Source organism: Physella acuta, unplaced genomic scaffold (assembly GCF_028476545.2).
Source record: "Physella acuta isolate Inbredline_101_S28 unplaced genomic scaffold, ASM2847654v3 ptg000622l, whole genome shotgun sequence".
In the NCBI taxonomy this organism is placed as follows: domain Eukaryota; kingdom Metazoa; phylum Mollusca; class Gastropoda; family Physidae; genus Physella; species Physella acuta.
Genome location: NW_026732141.1, coordinates 994,390 through 1,000,389, shown reverse-complemented (window position 1 = coordinate 1,000,389; position 6,000 = coordinate 994,390). Strand labels below are relative to the sequence as shown.

General features: G+C 34.0%; 1 long non-coding RNA gene across 2 annotated transcripts; it reads right to left on the bottom strand.

The window, feature by feature from the left end:
- Positions 1-356: 356 nt before the first annotated feature.
- Positions 357-3,726, bottom strand: LOC131948066 (uncharacterized). 2 transcript variants are annotated; one of them, XR_009387959.1, is made up of 5 exons: positions 3,377-3,726; positions 1,921-2,004; positions 1,304-1,438; positions 1,074-1,188; positions 357-577 (listed from the first exon to the last, which is right to left on the bottom strand). It is a non-coding gene; the product is annotated as an uncharacterized LOC131948066 (long non-coding RNA). The 2 variants fall into 2 exon arrangements; XR_009387960.1 differs by lacking the exons at positions 1,921-2,004; positions 3,377-3,726 and adding an exon at positions 1,809-1,884.
- Between the last annotated feature and the right edge of the window lie 2,274 nt (positions 3,727-6,000).

The following is a 6,000-nucleotide window of genomic DNA, read 5'->3' as shown; positions in this document are numbered from 1 at the left end:
TGTCAATACAAATGTTGCAAACTTTTTTCAGATTGTACAGTGAAACAAAATAATGAAAGAAATTTGCAACTAATTCTTTAAAGAAAAAAATGTAAATTGTATATTGCATTTCATTTAGGGCATTAAATCTACACTAAACATACATACAATGCAAACTTAAATTATTATATTATTACAAAAGGAAACAATTTATTAATTTACAAATCAGCATTTTTCTTAGACTATTTTGGTAAGAGCATCTTTTTCGTTAAGTACTTAAATGCAATATGTATGAAACTGTTAACCTGATCCAACTGATCCAAAAAAATTTGAAAATCTGATCTAAAATTATTACAAAAATCAATGTTGTTGACCCTTGTGGAGCTGAGAGACACAACCACACCTCTCTCTTTTTATACTTGGTTTTGGGAGATTCCCTAAAGTTGGGTCCATGACATTCTGCCTGCTTGTGCTTTGTTGGTTTCTGATATTTTCCATGTTTGTTTTGGATAACAGACTTTCTCTTTCCTTTGGGATTCAAATCCAATAAAAGCCTGGTTGTTGATTTGTGCAAGGTATGTCATAATCCATCCACATTCTAAAAAAGAAAAGTTACACACTAAAAGTCATTTATGAAATAATTACAACTATACACTGCTCTTTTTGCACTACATCTGTTATGTTTATTTTATTTTGCACTGCACTAAACATACAACAAGAAGCCCCTAACATCATGTTTGCTACTTTGTAACGATATATCATATAGGTATAAAGACTGGTGGTCTGGGGTGTTCATGCTACCCAGGTAAATAAAAAGTGGCTATATATAATTTTAATAGTAGAACTGCAGTTCCTTGCTGTGTACACTTATACTGCATATATATATATATATATATATATATATATATATATATATATATATATATATATATATATATATATATATATATATATATATATATATATATATATATATATATATATATGTGTGTGTGTGTGTGTGTGTTATTTGTATATTTTTATAAACAAGAGTGAAAAAAAAGACCTTGTAATAAAAAAAAATAGTATGTATATAAATATTATAAACCCCTTACCCTATGTCTCTGAGTTAAGAAGGTGCCAGACAACTTTTGAGCAATTTCATTAACTTTATCATTTCCGTAATTGAACGATTGGACCCTTCAGTGGCCCAGAAGTGATGCTTGTGGTCTGAAATTATTTTACTAATATCAGTAAAGGCATTAACTACACATGCTGATCATTAAATGCAAGCAAAAAATACTAAATGAATATTATTATTCACTTTGAAACAATGTAAACTTACAGTTGTTAAGTGTTAAGAACATTTAGTCATCTTCTGGTGTAGCCAGTATTTGGTGAAGTATCAAGCAGTGGGGACCTTATAATTTATTAAAAGATTGATACAGTGGGCTGATTGATACACACAACACCTGGAGACCTGAAAATAAATGGCATTCTTAGTTATTAGTTATTAAATATAATAATAAAGTGAGGGAGTAATACAATAAATGATAGCCAGATTAGATACTCAATTTTTAAGACTATTAATAATAAGGTACTAATTGTGGACACGATACATCAATACCAAGCGTAATCCTACACAAAACTCCAAAAATGATACTATCATGTTATTTATAGTACATAAGTATCATAAGATTGTCTAAAAATGTCAAGTTCCCTTTCTAGCGTGTGCAATAGGACAAGTTATGTGATTGTGTAGTCAGCACTATATCTAGCCACCTTTTTATTTCATAGTCTTAAATCGGGTATATATCAGAGTTAGGTGCACAGATGAATGTACTACTAACTTGGTTTTATGTTTAGCAATAGCGTCCTCAACCATTTGACTACTCTGTCCTCTATATGATAATAGGAGTAGTGTTGATCTATAAGTAAAGCTTATGAATAGTACCACCTTACCGCTGTTGGTCATGAAATTAAGTGTTGCTCTGAGGTCTCCACACTACCATTTACACATCTTACATCTTATTCTCCCATAGGAAGCTGTAACAGTAATAGGAATTTGAATGACAATCTTGAATCAATTTAGAATTCTAGACTAAGTTAATTATTTTCAAAATTAATACCACTGTTTAACATGTAGAAATGTGTTCTATAATTGTGTCTACTGTTCCTCTCTCTCTCTCCATGAATTAATATTAAAGACAGTTTCAAATCCTTACACAAATAGGCCTACTACAATAAAATTCAGTTGTTTTTTTTTTAAAGTTAAAGTGAATGATTAGGCCCTATTTATTAATTTATTAACATTTAAGCCCCCCCCCCCCCCACCCAATTGCTTGATAATTATACCTAAAGTTGAAAAACAAAAAATGCATACATCTATCAATAATCAATATAATCCCAAACATACTTGCATACTTTTCAATACACAAAAAACGCTGACAAAATTAACAGCCCTCTAATTACGATTTTTTGTTATTTAGTATTAGAATCTAGATCTAGATCATAACTAAAATAATTAGCCTAAAATTAACATTTCTGAGTCTGCCACATTTTAAGATATTATGAATTAGATTAGACAATCAGAACTTTAGATTTAATTTTTAGATAGTGTTCCCTTTAAAACATAGATCTAATCTAGATCTAGATCCTAAAACTTTTAGTAACTAGATCTATCATTTAGTCTAGAATTTAGGAGATTATTGTAAAATTTAATTATAGCCTAAGGCCTGAGGGGTCGTCCATAAATGACGTCACACTCGTAGGGGAGGGGGGGGGCGTAATTTTGTGACGGTGTGTGATGAGGGGGAGAGGGGGGGGGGGGGGGTTCAGATGTTGCGACTTCACACTGTGACTTTTGCATTATAAAAAAGCCATGTTAGAAAACTAATTTTAGACGTTATATTGGGTTTTAGAAAACTGTTTTAATAAATTGTAATAGGAATTGATAAAAATACTCTATATATTTATTATATATAGACAGAGTTCAGACAAGATTTTGGAACAATATCGATGTATTAAGAAAAATTCAACTGTAATTTTGAGAGGGGTTGCAGGCTGAAGTGTGACGTCATTTTAGGGATGGGGGTCTGGCTTTTTGTGACGATGTATGACGGAGGGGAGGTAGAGGTAAAAATCGTCCAAAAAAGCGTGACGTCGTTTATGGATAACCCTATAATGGCATAATGCCAAAATAAGCAGAATATAGTATTATTAATATATAGATCTAGATCTATCTAGGGCCTATAGATTATAGATCTAGGCACATTTTATTACCTCAAATAAACTACCTTTTATTTAATGAATGACTTATGAAGTTTCCAACAAAAAAAAAAACGAAATTTCCAGATTCTGTATAAATAAAGTTATACTGCTTCTCACTGTTGAACTAAAATGGCTGCAGTGGGCCTACCTGTTTTCCTGTGACTGGATACAAAGTCTTTTGTTAAGAAAAATGGCGCAGGACCGGGATGCTGGCTTGCGAACAATAGGAAGGAATGTGAAGGAATGTGAACAAAGGGACAATGGGCGAGAGGGGCCAGCGGCAGTTGCGCACACAATTTTAAAAAGTTTAACAAAATGTTTAAAACATGCAACGTAGTTTGTTATCAATGCTATGTTTAAATTAGAGCATGATATTAAAAGATAACTTATTTTAGCAAACATATATTAAGTTTAACAAGCATATTTAACTAAAATTACTGCAGTGAATACATAAATCAGTGTAATCTTGGCAGCCAAGGTAAAAACGGTTAAATATCAAGATATCAAGGGATGCAAGCATGTACAAATCTTGGCTGTACCCTGGCGTAAGCTTGTCCAGTGTAAGGCCAAGATAACCATATTGGGCCAATGAAGGGCCGACCCTGGTATTACATACTGTGTTAGCTGGGTAGCTGTAACGGTACTCAAGTTATCGTGTTTACACACACACACACACACACACGCACGCACACACGCACGCACACGCACACGCACACACACACACACACACACACACACACACACACAGACATACGGACAGAATTGGATAATCCAGTTTTTCCGTCTCCATTACGCATAAAACGCCAAAATTTTGATATATCTGGATTTATAATTTTTGCCCGATTAAAATAAGTCCTCTACATCCCGGATGTGATGAAGGACTGAGGAGTAAAACGGTGAAAACTGTCCAAGTTTAATGTGATTTTTGTGCACGATACAAGACTTTCTATATACTTCGTATATTCGAGAAAGTAAAAAAGCAATGTTTGAAAACGTATTTTAGACGTTATTTCGCGTTTTAGACAACTGTTTTAAGAAATTGTAATAGAAATCGATTAAAATACTCGATTTTGACAGTCCAGACAAGATTTTGGAAAAATGCCGATGTTTTCAAAAAATTCATTTGCAATTCTGAGGGGTGGGGTGGGGGGTTATAGGCTGAGGTGTACGTCATTCTAAAGGGGGGGGGGGGGTCTGGCTTATTGTGACGATGTGTGACGGTGGGGAGGGGGGAGGTAAAAGTCATCAAAAAAGCGTGACGTCATTTATGGATGACCCCCAACTTTTAAACGATTTCCGATATCGGAAGTGGTACTTACTTCATGTCCAGTTTCTATAAAACCGTTAATATACTACTATTCTGGTAAGGTGAATGACATTATATATTTAAGAATATTAGTAGTAATTTGAATTAATAGTTGGGGGGGGGGGTCACGAACTTTGTGAAATCACTTGGGGTGGGGTGTCTTTTCTTCTTACGAAGATAATATTTTGCCTAACCTAACGCCATTTCCCCTGCCTGCAGAGGCGCTGCGACCCATTCGGATGCCTAGGGAGAACTAACAATATAGTACACAAACAATATCCATAGCAATCTTACGCAAGTTTTGGGTCTATAATGTTGAAATTCAGAGAAACATAACTTCTTAATTATTAGTATTATACTAGCTGTATGTTTCCTTTGTATTATTCAGTAATACATTTTAAAATAAACTTTAAATATATTTTTCCTACCCTTTTTGCCAAGGCGAAATGTTGTATTTGTAAAATGGTATTATTCGACTGTGTATATCATGCAGTCCAAAAACAAAAGGCTTCTACTCATTTTTGCGCTCGCTAATATCAAGTGACGCCCCCCCCCCCCCCCAACTTCATTAGCTAATTAATAGGCTACAGAAAAATACATGGGCAGCATTCAAAGACATCATTCGTCCACTCTCTACCTGGTCTGTACAACCCCCACCCCCCCCCCCCAAAAAGTTGAAGTGCCCCTTTCCCCCCCCCCCCCTTACCCCCCCCCCCCCCCGGACAAAATTGTCTGGAAGAAACACTGATTGGATACCTTTACTAGGAGATGCATGACTAAAAATCGTTGCTCACCTAATGAACATGACAAAGCGCGTATAATAGTACGAATAGTTGGATCAGACTGCCTACTACTTTGGACAAAATTTTAATTAATTCATAAAAAATTAATTCGGCATCCAATTAAGTCAAATTTAATGTCAGATTGCATTGTCTTCAAGTCTTGACCCACTTGCGCATTTCGCTCGGCCGCCGTTTCTATCTAGACTATTCTAGACTGACGACAGACAGAAAGTTAAATAAAAGCTTTTAAAAAGAATTTATATTTAATAACCTTAACATTTTAAAACATTTTTGAAACGGATGTTTGATTTGGAAATGTATATTTTAATGATTTTTTCAAAGAGAAGTTTGTTTTATTCAATATATTGTTTGTCTTCATTTTTTTAAGCTCTGCGTGGCGTGGCAGAATCGATGGGTTAGCGGCCATCAAGCAAGGTTTTGGGTTTGAAACCTGTCATATGGCTTTAATATAGAATCTATATCTTTAGTGCATTATTTATAGTCCTAATACGGCTATTCCCAGTCGACTGGAAATAGACACTTCGTTATTTATATCAAACTTATGGTTAACGAAATGTGTTAAGGGATAGTCTGAGAAAATAATATGAAAGATTTGTTTTTAGAACAAATATTCATATTTTTATCTAAATTAAAGATCTACATAGATCTACATTTTAATTATTT